General features: G+C 44.1%; 1 long non-coding RNA gene across 1 annotated transcript; it reads left to right on the forward strand.

The window, feature by feature from the left end:
* The first annotated feature begins 8,992 nt into the window (after positions 1-8,992).
* On the forward strand, positions 8,993-16,415 carry LOC144316299 (uncharacterized). The gene is made up of 4 exons (XR_013382141.1): positions 8,993-9,120; positions 9,608-9,740; positions 10,483-10,633; positions 16,281-16,415. It is a non-coding gene; the product is annotated as an uncharacterized LOC144316299 (long non-coding RNA).
* Positions 16,416-16,724: the final 309 nt, after the last annotated feature.

The raw sequence follows: 16,724 nt of genomic DNA on the forward strand, positions 1-16,724 counted from the left end.
AAGGTCATTTTCAAAGGATTTGGTTTATTTGCTCGACATGGCCAGTTCGGCCCCCAGGGTCTCTGAGAAAGTCCATCCCTGGCAGGGCCAGGACTGGCACCCAGGCTTCCTGACTGCCTCTCATTTGCACCCGATGCCCAGGCCTGCTTGCCCCCTGACCTTCCTCCCTCTTCCCACGATGGTCATTGATCATAGACAGTGGTATAGGCATTAGCCTTCAATTCTGAGTGAGCCTGGAAATTTGGAGATAAAACAGCTGTCAGAAGCAAAGGATAGGGGAGGAGAGAGGTGCAGATAATGAGCGAGAAGCACAAACAAGGTGGGAGAGGATTCCAGAAATATGTACAGTCCGGCAACATGACAAGTGGGCACCTCCAGAGAGCAACCATCTTGTTATGTGTCTCTATACACTCCAACACACACACACACACACACACACACACACACACACGAACACATGTATGCCATGCTCTCCTATGCCACACCTGCCTGAATCGGCCAAATCCCAAGGAGAACAGAAGCATGGTGCTTACCTGGCCGGGGTAGCCTGAACCACTCCCCCACGCTGGTGGGAGGGAGCCCCCTGGGCCCTTCACTGCCTGAGATCCCAACTCACCATGCGTCTGCCCTGACTCTGCCAGGCATCTGTTCCCACGCCCGAGCACCCAAACCATAGCTCTTCATTGCATAATCCTAATCACAGGGAAATGACTGGGATTAGGAAAATATTTTAATACTTTCCTTTCTACTCTACCATGCCTGCTCTGGGGATGGCGGCATCCATAGGAGGAGAGGACACCTGGCTTTAACCTACCTTCGATATCACTATCGTGTTGGCCGAGTCACTTTTCTCATCTACAAGATGAAGCCGATTCAGGGAGAGAGATATTGGAGGATGACGGAGACCTGAACTCATGTTTGTGACAGTTTTTCCTCTTGAGAAAAGACAGAAAAGTGCTTGGAAATATATTGATAATTTGCCTAAGACATATGAGACAAATAAATTGGTATAATCCAGGAAAATACTAGCCCATTTAGAAGTCACCTTTATATCAAAAGGCATTTACAAGAAAAGTAATGGCAACATTGTTCACAATTCAAAATAACTGAAAACATTCCAAATGGTTACCAATAGTAGAAAGGATGATTTTGGTGTATTTGTAAAATGGAACATTAGAGATCAATGACAATGAACAAATAGTAACTGCACAGAACAACGTGGCTGATTCTTACAGGCTGCTGAGCAAACAGAGCAAGAAAAAAGAAACAGATGAAACTAAACGATAAATTCTTTAGAGACACACACCAATGCATATGAGATAAAACTAATGGAGAGCAAGAGAATTATTAACACAGATAATTATATAATGGCCTCCTCAGTGTGGGAAGAGAATGGCAGATAACAATTGGGGTGAAGAGTTTCAGAGGCAGAGGTAATGCTTTATTGAAGTGTGTGGTGAATATATGGATGTTTACTTTATTATTCTTTACAATGTACGTTATATACACACACATCACATGTACAATGTATATAATACATAGTATATATAATGTACATACAGCGTATTTCATAATTTATAAATATGAACACTATATGAAAAAACCCCACTTCACCATATATGTGAAAGAAGACCTAAGTGAATGGAGAAATATTTACTGAGGGATCATAGCACTTTTTGTATATTTTGAAGACGAAAATTTTCATTGAATTTAAAGATTTAAATGGGATTTCACTCAAGATCCCATATATAGGCAAGAAAATTTAAGAAAAAGATTTTATAAGAGAAAGGAAAGAAAAAGAAAAGGAAAAGGAATGGAGGTTTATTATACAAAATATAAAATTGCATTATAAGTTTATAATAAAATAGGAAATGATGACAAAATAAACCATCAGAGCAACGTAACACAATGTATATATATAATATGTATATAGTATGTGTACATAGTATACATCGTATATTTATGCACATAGTATAAAAACAGATCCTACATTTTCTTCATCTAATAAAGGATATTTACCAAAAACATATATAACTAATATGATACCCAGTAGTGAAATATGGAACACTTTTCCTGAGTTTGGGAACAAGGAAAGGATATCCAGTACCATCACTTCTATTTAGTGTTGTAATGGAAGCCCTATCCAGTGCAATACAGCTAGAAAAAGAAAAAAAAGTATAAATAAAGAAGCAAATAAAATTATTTGCTGATTACGTGATTTTAGAAAAATCCAAAAGAAACTACAGACTCTTAAAATTAAGATGTAAATTTAGCTAGGCTTCTGGCTACAAAATCAATATATAAAAATCTATTGCATTTCTATGTACTTAGCAAGAAATAAGGTGAAAGTGAGATTTATAAAAAAATAATAATAATAAAGAATAAAAACATCCAAAACCAACAAATGCCTAGGAACAAAATCTGATAAAGATCATTAGCAAGACTTTTGCATTGAAAACTACAAAAGGGGGGCACCTGTGTGGCTCAGTCGGTTAAGCATCGGACTCTTGATTTCAGCTCAGTTCATGATCTCAGCGGGGAGTCTGCTTGTCTCCCTCTCCCCGTGCCCCTCTCCCTGCTCACTCACTACCTCTCTCTATATATAAAATAACAAAATCTTTAAAAGAGGAAAGTAAAAGGGTGCCTGGGTGGCTCAGTTGGTTAAACGTCTGCCTTTGCCTTCAGCTCTGGTCGTGATCCCAGGGTCCTGGGATGGAGCCTTCATCAGGTGCCTTCCTCAGCAGGGAGTCTGTTCTTCCTTCTCTTCCTCTCCCTCCCCCCGTTGTGCTTTCTCTTTCTCATGTGTGCCCTCTCTCAAATGAATAAATAAAATCTTTTAAAAAACAAAACTACATGGGATGCCTGGGTGGCTCAGCGGTTAAGCATCTGCCTTTGGCCCAGAGTGTGATCCTGGAGTCCCAGGATTGAGTCCCACATCGGACTCCCTGCATGGAGCCTGCTTCTCCCTCTGCCTGTCTCTGCACTCTCTCTGTGTCTCTCATAAATAAATAAATAAAATATTTTTAAAAAATAAAATAAAAATAAATAAATAAATAAATAAACCAAAACTACAAACATTGAGAGAAATTAAAGAAATGTTATTCATAGATCAGAAAACTATTATTCCTCCAGAACCGATCTATATATTTGTTTGAGCCTGATAGTGGGTGGCTTACACAACAAAAATGTATTGTCTCACAGTTCTGGAGGCCAGAAGTCCAAAATCAAGGTCTCAGCAGGGCCATGCTCCATCTGAAGGCTTGAGGGAAGGATGTGTCTCAGCCCTCTCTTCTAGCTTCTGGTTGTTGCCCTGTGGCAATACAACTTCAGTCTTCACATGACGTTCTCACTGTGTGCGTGTCTGTGTCCAAATTTCCTCTTCTTATAAAGACATCAGTCATATTGGAGTAGGGACTCATGCTACTCTAGTGTGACCTCATCTTCACTAATCACATCAACAACAGTCCTATTTTCAAATAAGGTCACATTTCTAGGTATTGAGGGTTAGGACGTCAACATAAGAGTTTTGGGGGGCATAGTTCAACCCATAACAGTATTCCATGCATTCTGATCTACATTACAACCAGTTTTCTTTCAGGTAGCAATTGACAATCAAAACTTACATTCAAATGACTCTAATTCAGACAATGTTTCCCTGCTATTTAATTTTAGAGGACAACTTAGCACTGTCTTCTTGTGTAGCCCTCAAACACAAGAAGTGACTCTTCAAAATCGATCTCGTTTAATGAAATCTGCAACCAATATTATGAAATCCACAACTAATATTATGGTTATTTTTATTCCTACTTACTCTTGTTTTAAGTAAGCATCCTCCCTGATTTGTGGTATTGTTCCTTGCAGAGAACAGGGTTAAAGTCTCCTGGGTATCAGGGAGATAGAACTGGGGAAACAGTACTCCATAGTGGAGTAGAGATAAGAAGTCAGTAAACTATACCTTAGCCCTCTGAGTCAGATCCTATTCCTCGGTGGGGAAGAAGTTAGATATTATAGTCAATAATTATTTTATTCTATAATTCTCTTTCTTTCTTATTGTCCATCTCTCCTTCAAAAACAGACTCTGTCCCTATTGATCATTGAATCTCTAGCCCCTAGAAAAGCACTGTGAAATACGGTGGCCACACAGTGGGTTTCAAAGAGGTAACACAAGAAAAGAATGTAAAAATCTCACTAATAATGTCTTATATGGATTACATGTTGCAATGATACTGTTTTGGATGTATTTGCTTAAATAAAATATACTGTCTAATACTATCTGTAAATGCTTATATGTAATTTATGTATTTTTAGAGTATGACTGTTATATGTAATTTGAAATGACATACAGGGCTTGCATTTCTTTTTTTTTTTTTTTAAGATTTTTAATTTATTTATTCATCAGAGACACAGAGAGAGAGAGAAGCAGAGACACAGGCAGAGGGAGAAACAGGCTCCATGCAGGGAGCCCGACGTGGGACTCGATCCTGGGCCTCCAGGATCACGCTTGGGCTGAAGGCGGCGCTAAACCGCTGGGCCACCTGGGCTGCCCTTGCATTGTATTTCTACTGGACAGCTCTGCCCTACAATATTGCCTGGCACATAGTAAGCACTCAATAAATATTTATTGACTAGGTTAACAATAATTTGTATTATATTATTATTATAGCTAATATTTCTTTTTTTATTTAAAGATTTAATTTATTTGAGAGAGAGAGGAAGAACACAGAGCACAAGCGGGGAGAGGGAAGAGAGGGCTGAGAGAGAGGGAGAAGCAGACACCCCGCAGAGCAGGGAGCCCGACCCAGGGCCCGACCCCAGGACCTGAAATCATGACCTGAGCTGAAGGCAGGCGCTTAACCCCCTGAGCCACCCAGGTGTCCCATAGCTAACATTTCTTGAATGCCAACATGCTAAGACTATGCTAAGTGCTTCATTTTGCAGAATCTTCTCAACATGCCTCTCAGTAAGAACTCATAGATGAAGACATGAGGTATCGAACGGTCAAGTCACCTGCAGTAAGGGCAGCATCAGGACTCAGACCCAGGGGCAGCCTGGGGGGCTTAGCGGTTTAGCGCCGCCTGCAGCCCAGGGTGTGATCCTGGAGACCCGGAATCGAGACCCACGTCGGGCTCCCTGCGTGGAGCCTGCTTCTCCCTCTGCCTGTGTCTCTGCCTCTCTCTCTGTTTCTCATGAATAAATAAAATCTTAAAAAAAAAAAAAAAAAGGACTCAGACCCAAAGTGAGTGAACCACTGTCTGCCTCCAAAGACCATACAATTTAACCACTTTTCTCTACTGAGTTCCTGAGTCTCCGTGAAGTCTCAGACAACTCCAGAGCCTTGCACAGTCAGCCATGTGGTTAAAAACCATGTTAATTCTGTGGTTTGTCAATTAAAATGTTAAAAGGAAGCAACGTTGCTCGTTTCAGCTCCGAATGACTCTTTCCCTTAAATGATTACAGCTCCAGGCTTTGCATCTGCATAGTGATGGTGCCCTGCCCCCAAGTGCCAGGGCCCAGGGCTGCAGGATTTAGGACACTGCAGGCTTCTCACCGTGACCCCGCCCCTCTTGGATCTGTCTTTCCTGGTTCCCTCTTTCCTGGTTCTCCTCGCTCATTTCTAATTGCTCCTTTTTCGACCCTGCTGCCTGCCCCTGGTCGGTCGCCTGGAGCTCTTTCTCCCCACTCTTACATTGTGCAGGCTTCCAGAGGGACATCATCTGAGTCCAAGACATGTAAGCCGTCCACGTCCGCGTGCTGAAGAGCCCCCCTCTGCACCCTCATGGGGTGCCCTTTCTGCGGGGCAGGCCCCTCTATGCTGGTCCCCGACAGGTATTTATAAAGTTCCGACTTCATGCTGCATAACTGGGTGGAGGACACTCCCACCTATTCAGATACTTTACACTTGACATGCGAGGATCTGAACGGTTCATCTTCCCTTTCTCTGAAATCTTCTCCCAGAGAGCAGCCTCATCAATCACCCAAGCCAGCAATTTGAGAAGTTTCCTCTCCCTCACCTTCCAAGACAACAATGCTTCCCTCGCCTGGAGGTGCCCTGTCTCGGTCTCCCTGCCTCTGTTCCAGTCTGGAGCACCGGGATCTCCATCACAGAACTGAAGGCAGGAGAACCTGCCTCCTACCTGGCTGCCCTGCCCCAAGCCCATCTCCGTACGGTCATCTCCGTACAGCCACCTGGTGATCTTTCTCAGACCTGTGACCACAGTCCTCGTGACCAGGCGGTTCACAGCTGACTCACGGCACTGAAAGCTCCTCCACTCACCTCCTCCAACTTCGTCTCCTATCCTCCCACATCCTGTATGTACCCCACACTCCATCCACATCGCCCTGGAGTTCACGCTCCATGAACGACACGTCCGTGTACTCCCCACCTGCAGGATCCTTCCTTTCTCACCTGGAAGGTCTCTCCTTCACCTGGGGGAGCCCTCAGGAGCAACCCCCAGCCAGAGTAAAATACCCTTCCCTGTGTCCGAACACCACTCACTGCAGCGCCTTTTGGGTGGGTTTATTTCTTTGTCACTTGCATGAGCCCATAAGCTCTAAGCAGAGGTGAAGGCCAGAGCTTTGGAACCAGCCCACTTTGCATTTGTCACTTAGTCTAATTCACAAGGCAACTCTAGGAATGGATATTATCATTCCCGTTTTATAGATGAGTAAACCAAGGCTCAAAGAGACTAACTATTTTGCCCAAGGTCCCCAGCTGGCAAGTGGTGGTCCCAAGACGTCACAGGTTGTGTAGGGACTAATGTGGTCGAGGGTTAGGCTAAGGTCTGGGAATAAGCTGGATCAAGTGAGAGGATGGTGGAAATGCATTTGCTTGTTGAAGAGACTCTCTAAGGAGGTTTTCACACAGGGCTGGTGCACTGGGGTCCTGGATTGTGGGCACCCCTCCCCACATCGCCCCTCGCACACCCACTGCCATCCGCCCCTGTGCTCCTCTTGCGGAAGGTAAATGCCAGTGAGTAGCAGGTTACCTTCCAACAACCCTCCCAAGTCAGATTTTGCAGCGGAAGATGCCAAGACCATATTTAAAGAAGTCCAATGGAAATTATGTGTGGGCCTGAATTTGCCCACAGTGAACAAGGCGGATGAGCGACCCAGTCCCCAGGTCCCCAGGTCCACTCCAGGCTTGGAACACACCCATCCGGCTGCGTCTGCCTTTCAGGGAGAGCCCCACACATGGCCCCAGCAGATCGCTGTAGTCAGAGAGGTGCCCCCCAAGAATGCTTCCCTCTCAAGTCAGAGCCACCCCCAGTGCTCAAAGGGAAACAAGGCCTGAGTTGGGGGCGGTGGCCCAGGGCACGAGGACAGCTGTGCACCTCATACGCTCTCAGGAGCGGGCGGGGAGGGGGAAGAGCTGGCTTTGCCAGTGGAGGTCTACTGGGACCACGCAGAGTGGCTCAGTGTTGGGTGGGATTGGGGCTCCCCAGAACCTCAGAAGCTGTTTTGGGCAGAGGGGAAAGTTGGTGGGCTGCCCCAGGCGAGCAAGGATATGGGGCCTGGAGCCCTGCCAAGCCCTCGCTTCTGGCTCTGAGGAGCAGTGGGCCCTCTCTCCCTCCTGAAGACATTTCCCCTGGAGACACCAGGGGTCTCTGGCCGGGATCTCTCTGGCCCAGGCCACAAGATGTGGGCTTGTAGGGGCAACACCAGAGGAGGCCAGTCTACAGGGCACAGGGGAGCTGGCTCTTCCTGTGTGGAGGGTGCCTTAGATCTAGGATTCTCTGAAGCCTGTCGAGCCCCCAGTCTGTGTGCAGTTCCTCGTCCTGTGGTCCTGTGGGGTCCCTGCCTCCCGATTCCCTCCCGCCCCCACCAGCCTGGGAGATTTTGCTGAGGACACAAATGAACCTCAGAAGCAGAGCCCCTCTGAGCAGAATTCCCTCCATGTCTGTGGTCCCCTGCTAAGTTTTTCCAGGGTTAAATTAAGGTGCATGGTGGGTGGGATATGGAAGGAAAGACCCAAATTAGAGATGTCAAGGATTAGTCTCTAGCAGAGACTGGACCCCAGCTGGAGTCAGCTCTGGCTAAGCCACATCTACTGTTGGGGCCAAGCATTGGTCACTCTGTGGAGGTCACTCTCCTCATCTAGAAAGGGTGGACTGGACACCAGGGTCCCAAACTACTGTTCCTCAGAACCCCAGGGTTCCGTGAGGTATTAATAGGTCTTCTATGAAAAAGAGAATTCGTTCCCCTAAGTCGGGGTGATAATGTATGCTATCTCATACTCCTGGCAGGCCATTGGGCCCAAAGGCATTTCAAAGGCTCTGGGAAGTCCCCAGTGAAAACAAAACAAAATGAAAGGAAACCAGTTTACCTTTGTTTAACATTTTCCCAAAAGTAATCCACCATAGAAGCCATTTCCCTCAAAACAGCAATCAACATCCTAGGACACCCACTGGGGACAACCTGCCCAGGCGACCTCTCAGGTTTCTTCTTGCCCAGATAGGCTAGGCCTCCCCACCCCAGGGGGAGGAGCACTTAGCAGCTGTTCAGCAAATTCTAAGATCCCACAGAAAGGTCCACACTGCAAGTAGAAAAGCCTCCTTTGGGGGCAAGTGGCAGCCCCTCCCGGCTCTATTTTATTTTTTAAGAAAGCCTAGTGCTGTGAGTTAGAGACCAAAAAGGGGAGACTTAAAAAAAAAAAAAACAACTCAGTTTGTACTCTGATCCTTTGTCGTTTTAAGTCAATTCACTTTAAAACTAACAGCCTCAGTGTGCCCATCTGTGAAAAGGGAGAACTGAGGAGGCTTGATTGACACCCACTAAACATTAACCCTCACAAGTTCCCCACCTGGGGTCCCCAGACACCCAATGGCAAGAAAAGCATAAGCTATTTCCAATATTTAAAGAAGTCTAACGAAAATTATACATTTACCATGAGAAGTGTCTTTGCTTTTGACTGGTATTGTATCAACTCAGTATGGCAGTACTGGTTGTCATGGGGACAAGGATTATTATGCAATAGATATGGTTGGTTTGTTAAGACAATTTTTGTTTTTGTTTTTGTTTTTTTTTTACAAACTTAGTGTCTGTGAAAGTAATACAAAGATCAGCTGGTAAAGAGCTCCTGACTCAAGCGGTTGGGCCCAAAAACAGTTTAAAAATGCCAAGGTAGAGAGCAGATGGATGGATGGGAGGCAGAGGGAGGTTAGGGTGTCCCCAAGGAGTTCCTGGGAAGGGGGGATCCGGAGTTGTGCGCGGGAGCGTGCGTTGCAGGTTGTAAAGTGGCTGTGACCTGGTGGCCTTTTCAGAGCATATTGGGAAAGGGTCTCAGCGGGCTGAGACAGGTGGGGAGCACCACCTTTACTAAGCTGAGGGGAGCATAGCCTATTCCAGTGGGCTCAGGGAGCAGGACAAAGTGGATTCAAGGCCGCTTCTTAGAAGGCCTTCTGGCAGTTCCAATGTCTGCGGGTTTTCAAGCACTTGAAAGTTCTGATTTTATATGTGCAGAGTCCTGCCCCCTTGAGCCCTGGGTCACCTCTTCATACACATTTAGAGAGGCCAGTCTGTATGGTTCCTGGCTGTTTACTTTTCCCTCTAAGATTCTGTCCACTCAGATCACCTCACTAGATTCCTGTTCTCCTTTCTCCCCCTGGAGCCCCTTCCCCCAGCATTTCTCTTCCAACATCCAACTCATTTGGGTACCAGCCCTGGCAGCCCAGCCCATGAGCGGTCTCTCCAAAGCAGTGGTGAAAATCGTGGTTGGTAGATTCCTACACATCACCAAAAAGGTAGTTAGCTTTTTTTAATTCTTCAGAGCACCTAAAACAAAAATATCTTCCCCTTAATAATATTGATATCATCAATAATATATCTCTTGCTAAGAACTGGGCCCTGTCTGTGAAAAATTAGAGGGAACAAGAGGACACCGGAGGGGGATTCCATCTGCGCCAGGATCTGAACCAGGCTGGTGGCTTTAGCTAACTGGATAAAGCTGAAAAGGGTTTTTCTCTAGGGTATTTGAGAACAAAGCACTTTGTTGTGTGGTTTTTAAAAAATTATGTCAAATAAATAAATGCATAATCTGGGGTGGAGGAGTTAGCGATGAGGTTAACTATAGGGTAAAATATGAAAGACATTGACATGGACTAAAAAGATTATTGACTGTACTGTCTGCTGCATCCTTCCAGATTACCTGAGCTATTTTATAATTCTGTAAGTTGTAGAAAAATGCATAGTAATGCAAAAGACTTTTGTTCATAGAAATACCAGTTACATTTAGTGGAACTTAGCCCCTTATGAATACTGACCAGCAAAATATTGCTGATTCTGCATTTATTTGTAAATTTTTCTCAGCATTCCAGATGTCTATATATATTTGCGTTTTGGATTCTTTTTGAACGGGTTGTAACATTTTACTTGTTCTCTCCTTAATTAATGACTGAAATAAAATCTCTGACATGTGTTCATTTTATAGCTATATGAGAGGCACGATTACGCTTTTTAAGAAATTATCTTTTGACACATTCACAGAGGAAGGGCCATTTGAGGACACAGTGAGAAGCTAGTCACCCGCAAGCCAAGGAGAGAGGCCTCCGGAGTAACCAAATCTGCTGACAGCTTGATCTTGGACTTCCAGCCTCCAGAACAACACAAAATAAATTTCTGTGGTTTAAGCTACACAGTATGTAATATTTTGTTATGGTAGCCTTACCACACTAAGACTATATACCCAAGTTGTTTATCCATATACTTATTGATGGATATTTTCATCTTTTCAGTTTTGGGCAGTTATGAATAAAGCTGCTATTAACACAAAAATTATCTTTTGATGGATTTATTCAACTTATTTATTCAACTAATATTTCCTAATGTAAACTAGGCACTATGGTTGGACACCAAAGATAGAACAATAGATAGCATTCTAGCCCTTGAGAACAGTCTAGTATGGGGAATTTGAAGTGGTGGGTAGATTGACCAGTGACCAGATTTGGTAAAGATAAGGAGTGCTCTATTACTCAGCAATTTAATAAAGGATGAGATCTTGCCATTTGCAACAACACAGTATGCACCTAGGAGGTATTATACTAAGTACAACAAACCAGAGAAAGAAAAATACTGTATGATTTTACTTCTGTTGTGAAATCTAAGAAACAAAAGAAATGAACAAATAGGAAAAGCAGAAACAGACCCATAAGTACAGAGAACACATTACACTGATGGTTGCCAGAGAAGAGGAGGTGGGAAGATGGGCAAAATGGGTGAGGGGGACTGAGAGGTATCGTCTTCCAGTTATGGCATAAAGAAATCGTAGGGATGAAGGCACAGCATGAGGAATGCAGTCAATGATAATGCAATAGCTGTGTATATGGTGACAGATGGTGCTACCCTGGTGGTGAGCCCAGCATGATGTATGGAGTTGTTGGGTCACTATGTTATACATTTGTAACTAATGTAACATGGTGTGTTGACTATACTTCAATTTTAAAAAAGGGCAAAAAAAGATAAGGAGCCCTCTAATGGAGAGAGGTACAGGTGGAATAAATATAGGGGCCTGCTAGTCTCCTTGAAGGAGTGAGGTAGTGCTCCCTGGCACTGCCTGAGCAGGGGAAGATCAGGAGGGGAGAATTCTCTGGAGAATCAGCCTCTGCACAGAGGCAGAGAAACATGTTCCATTTTGAGGACAGATAGAGATAGGGGAGGACTACTAGCAGGTCAGATTTCAAAAGGCTTCGTGTCCTACAATTGCATAGGACTGATTGTAGGTAGTGTTTAAAATTACAGAAGAGAATAGAATTTTTGACTTTTCATATCTCCTGACATACCTAGGGGAACAAATAACCTGTCTAGCGCCCCCTGCAGCCCGGGGTGTGATCCTAGAGACCTGGGATTGAGTCCCGTTGGGCTCCCTGCATGGAGCCTGCTTCTCCCTCTGCCTGTGTCTCTGCCTCTTCTCTCTCTGTGTGTCTCTATGAATAAATAAATAAGTAAAAAATTTAAAAAAAACCAGCACACCTTTCCAGATTATCAGATTCTGGCCATGTTCCTTGTCTTCAAGTTATTTTTTGCCTTTTTGTAAATTTTAGGTAATTATATGTAATTTCTGTCTGTCTGGTAGTGATTCTTTTTTTTTTTTTTTTTGGTAGTGATTCTAATTGACTTCTTTCCCACTATAGAAAAAAGATTTGTTAAAAAAAAAAAAAAGATTTTCTTGAATTTCGTTTATATACACATACCCATCTCAGGACTTTGTCTGAGAGTCCTGATTTTTTTTTTTTTTTCTGAAAAGAAAATTCTTTTAACTCAGGTGACCTGGGCACCTTTGGTGCTCCCTTGCCCAATAGTGACTGTAGTTGGAGAGCTATAGAAACCTCAGCTTACAAAAGGGGCTCAGGGTCCCTAGAGATGGGACAGAAAGCAGAAAGTGGATGAATAAATATAATGGTTAGTGGGACCACTCCTGCTTCTCCTCTGTACTCAGGCCCTTGTGTCTTTTTTGAGGGCACAGTACCATATATAGCTTTTTGATTCACTGCATGTGCTGAATCTTGGAGGATGACACCCATACAGACTGTTGCCTCTGATGTGGTGCTTTATGTCTTCAGCCATTTCAGTGCTCTTTTGGACTGGCAGCTTCTAGGTGATGAATTATATGCTACAACAAAGTAAATCCCATGGTCATGAGCGCTCTCCCATAACTTCTATGCTGTAAAGTTGGTCCTCTGGTCTGAGGTGGTATCCCATGGAATCCCATGCCAGGGGATCCAACACTCTATAAGCCTTCATATGGTGGTGCTGGTTGAGACTCTGTGGTCAGGAAAGGCCAGGCCAACCCTGACATATTCAACCCCAATACATATTCATGACCTGAATATGTATCTCTTTTTCTAAGAACAGAGAACAGACTTCTGAATTTTCCAGGATGGAAAGCAACGTAGTCAACTTGCCACCCAGTGGCTGGTTTGTCTCTTGAGGAAGACCAACCAATATAGTGCCCTGCTGGGGATTCAGTGTTGGTCGCTGCTGTAGACAGGATAACTTTAGTAGCAGCAGTAGCCAAATTATCTTTGGTAAGTGAGAGTCTGTGCTGTTAGTCCATGAATAGCCTTCGTCTCTGCTCTCACACTTCGTTCATGTTTCTACTGTGCTAACACCAGAGTGGCTGGTGATAGAAGCTGGCTGAGGTCAGCGGGCTGAGTCATCTGTCTACTTGGTTTAGTTCTTCATCAATGGTGGATGTTCTCTGAGGATGTAAACATGTGATACAAAGATTTTCCTCCTTCAAGCCTGCTTCTAGAAGTCCATCCACATACTTCCATCCCAGGCCCCTTAATTTTCCAATTTTTCCTCATCAGCTAGCCAGGTCATTTGCCACTCTATATTCTATCCTTGGGATACTGCTTTTTTCTACACTGAGTGGATGACCAAGTGCACTACTCAAAGCTCTGACCATTGGGAGGGTTTATTACTGTCTTTTAAGGCTCCCCCTGTGTGAGGCTGTAGTATAGCTAACAATTTCAGCTTGCACTCACAAATAGAGATAACCCATCCATGAAACCACTCAGGTTTTCCCTCCTCTTTCAGTTGGTCTTACAGGGTCCCTCACACCACCCTAGATGTGCCCAGGAAGAGAACTCCTACACAATTGTGGTAGATGAGAGGGGATCTAGATTACCTGCTCATGGGGCCTGCTTGGACTCTCATCCTGTTGGTGCTCAATCCCGGAGGTACTGCTTCCGCTGTATGATGGATGGTTGCTGGGTTAGTCTCATTGGGTCTTATAGGACCCTGCATTGAAGGGGCAGTTTTAGCCCCAAAGTTAGTTGGTGATTCTCTCTACTAGGGCTTACTAATGGGTTAGGAGTTGTTTTCCAAAGGCATACGATTCTTCACTGCAGATGGCCTGGCCTTGCTGCAGAGCCCTGGGGGCTTGCCTGTGCTTCTCTAACTGGAGCTGGTCACAAGCCTCACCTGGTGTCTTTCCTCACCACTGATAGCTCTAATCCCATGAGGTTGGTCAGACCATATGGATCTGGATTGCCTGCATGGTAGCCTGGGCTGGCTGCAGAGGCCTTTTCTGCTCCGGGACTCACTTAAAGTTGGCTGTCTTCCATGTTACAAGGTGCATGAGCCAGAACAATATCTCTAGGTATTGAATATGCTGACTTGAGAACTTGAAGAGGATTACCAGGCCTGTTTCCTTCTTCATAGTGAGGTACAAGGTGTAATAATTTGTCTTTTGTTTTGCAGATGTCCTGGTTACTGGACCTGATTTGTAGCCTCCTGAAAATGTTACAGTTGTGGCAGGATCTGGAATTATTGCAGGGTTTGCTCCAACCCTCTGGGACACATGTCTTATGAAGGTCTCTAGCAAGCTAGCCACCTTTTGCTCATATGAACCAATCAATATAATATCACTGATGTAATAGATACATGTGATGTTCTATGGATGTCCAGCTGGTACAAATACGTTTGAACTTAGTATGACCTTGGAGCTAAACTGTTAATGTATATTATTTCCATGGAAATATGAATTGTTCATCTTTTGTTTTGACTGAAAGAATGCCTTCTCCCAGTCGATGGCTGCATACTATATGCTTGAGGTGGTATTGATTTGGTCTAATGAAGATACCACATCTGGCACTCTGCCTGCAACTAGGGTTATTATGTTGAGATTGTGATTTGGTGTCCCTTCCTATTCCATCTGGTTTCTTCAGGGACCAGACTGGTCAAATTAAGGATTGAGAGGAGGAGATGAATAGAATGTGACAATAAATCTCTATTCTCTTCTCTCCACAATATGACTTTACATTTATTTATATCTGGGGGTGGTGGTGGTGGTGTTGAGACTTCCACTTGGCCTTTCCCAATATGATAGCTCTTATTTTGCAGACCAAGGATGCAGAGTGGGGCTTGGGCCAACTGCCAAATAGGTCATTCCAGTTATATATTGGCAGACTGAGTAACTGGCCACTGAGTAGGTCCATGGATGCTGAGGATCTCTGTAAACTGGACATTAGTCAGGACTACACTTATTATCTGGCCCCCATAGGATCCACTCTAACAAGGGGGCCATGATGATTCAGGTCTTGGGCCATCACTGACAACTCATGCCCTATGTCCAACCATCCTTAAAATATCTGGGTATTCCCTTTCCCCTAATGCATAGTTTCCTAATCATTATTGTGTATACTTGCCATGATATTGCAGTGTTTTTCCTCCTATGGACCCAGCCATCTCTTCTGTTAGCAGCTCTGGTACTGAAAACTGGTGCAGGTTCAGAAATTGGCCAAGGGATTGTGACTTTATTGGGGGCAACTGCCCTCAGCTTTGAAGTTGTCCATCGTTGACTTCTACTAGTGTTACAGGCTCAGTAGTACAAGTTGGGTGACTGCCCATCTACTTTGTCTCTAGGGACACTGTTCTAGGAATTATTCTTGTAATTCTGACCTTGCAGTCATGACAGTTAATTGTGACTTCCTGGCTTTGGATGGTTTTGTGCTGCTACCTGGCTCTGTTGTTTCAGAGTCCTATCATCCCCATTGTTATCAGTCAACATTGTTCTGTGGTGGTGTCTTTACAGAAGAGTCACCTCTGAGTTTTTAGTGATGCTAGTGTATTCCTCAGGACCTTTGTCCATAGTGTGTTCTCTTGACCTTCCAGCCCTAAGTATATCCTGCATGCCTGTTCCCCCTGGGAATTTTAGCTCCATCCTTCACTGTCTGCAAAAGCAATTCTGGAAATTTAACTGCTTTGCATGGGCCATCACTCTTTCCATGTTTCTAGGAACTGGGCTAGTAGCAAGTTTATACCAACTCCTGGTATCTTTGCTAGGGAGTTAAATTCTGTAACTTCGGGAGCATTTCCAAGTCAAACATTCTTCTCTATTCACCCTCAGGATCTCCAACTCCTATCAGTATCTGTATACTGTCTTATGGCTCTTTTAGTGTATAGTCCTTATCTTCCCTTAGCTGGCTCAGTATGTCCCCAGCTGAGTTATGAGAATCCTGAGTGATGCATATGTTATCTTGCACAAGGGTCTTTAATGTCTCCCATCATGGAGTAGGGGTGAGAGTGCTAGTGAGGATTATGGGGAAATAGGTCCATAGACTCAGATTTTTTTCCCAGGGGCTTATGGAGTCAAAATCTTTTTGGGGGGCTGGGGAGTCCAACTAGATGTTACATCTGATGTGTCTGATTTTCCCAATGAGGATCCTGACGTTGCATAACAGACATGCCTTTGTTGTTTAACCATATTTGAAATTCAGCTACGCTATTAAGTCCTGGCTTGGCCTTCACTTTCTCTTCTTTCCCTTTGTCTCCCACTGTAGGAAATGAGAATGCTGTATGCAACCAGAGAGGCTGTTTCCACATCTGGCTGCCAATTAATTGCTTGGGACTTGCCCTCAGCTGTTCATTATCCTTCTGTAGGCATCAGTGACACTTAGAAAAGCCATCCAATCTCATTGCTCTATAGCTACTGTTTCCTCTCTACATGGATATGCAGTGATAACAGGAGTCCAGCTCTTCAAAATACAACTAAACATATCATTTCACCTAATACTTGAGATTCTGTGTGAGTGGAAAAAAATGAGCTGTTGCATCAATCCATTAGATGCCTAATACTACCTAAAAACAAAAGGCCATTTAAGATTATTTTTTAATTTAGTGAAAAGCTAACGAATTTTCCATCCTTGAAGTATATTTGCCCTAAACTCATACAAGTTAGTCCTAAGAAGAATCATGTCCGGGAAACCAAGAAACCCAAAGAGAAA

This window comes from Canis aureus, chromosome 6 (genome assembly GCF_053574225.1).
Source record: "Canis aureus isolate CA01 chromosome 6, VMU_Caureus_v.1.0, whole genome shotgun sequence".
In the NCBI taxonomy this organism is placed as follows: Eukaryota; Metazoa; Chordata; class Mammalia; order Carnivora; family Canidae; genus Canis; species Canis aureus.